This window comes from Penaeus monodon, chromosome 20 (genome assembly GCF_015228065.2).
Source record: "Penaeus monodon isolate SGIC_2016 chromosome 20, NSTDA_Pmon_1, whole genome shotgun sequence".
Taxonomy (NCBI): Eukaryota; Metazoa; Arthropoda; class Malacostraca; order Decapoda; family Penaeidae; genus Penaeus; species Penaeus monodon.
Genome location: NC_051405.1, coordinates 30,664,600 through 30,665,114, shown reverse-complemented (window position 1 = coordinate 30,665,114; position 515 = coordinate 30,664,600). Strand labels below are relative to the sequence as shown.

General features: G+C 38.1%; 1 protein-coding gene across 1 annotated transcript in view; it reads right to left on the bottom strand.

Annotated features, from left to right (window-relative positions):
- The window catches only part of LOC119585967 (kinesin-like protein unc-104), a gene marked incomplete in the record, with an annotated part of 145,723 nt that overhangs the window by 25,992 nt on the left and 119,216 nt on the right, over positions 1-515 (bottom strand).

Genomic DNA, 515 nt, shown 5'->3' with positions numbered 1-515 from the left:
CATCAGGCTAAGAGAATACTTGATCTTTTTACATGAACATCCGGATGCAAGTAACGGGAAGTGGGAGTCATCAGCCAAGATGCTAATATGTAGGGGTGGTCTGGGGGCTGGGGGGCGGGGGGAAGTGGTGGCGGCACTTTGCCATTGCATCATCTTTTAAGGGGGATACAACATTGGTCATAACACTATGGTAAGCCACAAGTTTGTCTGCTTTCTATTTTAAACACGGCCAGAAATTTTCAAAGCATGTAGGTCTCATGCAGGATTCATTCGATATAATTTACTCAAAGAAAAAAATAGGATAAAAGGAGAGAGAAAAAAAGTCAAATTTTAAATGAAAAGGAACATTTTAAAGCAAGCTAACACTGCTTATCGTAATCATATAAGGCCAGATGCCAAACAGAACAGACCTTGAATAAAGTGCTTGCCCTGTAATAACAAATTAACATTTAAAGAACTGGAAAAAAAGAGAAAAAAAGGAAGAAACTAGTTAAAGTGAACATAAGAAATACTGA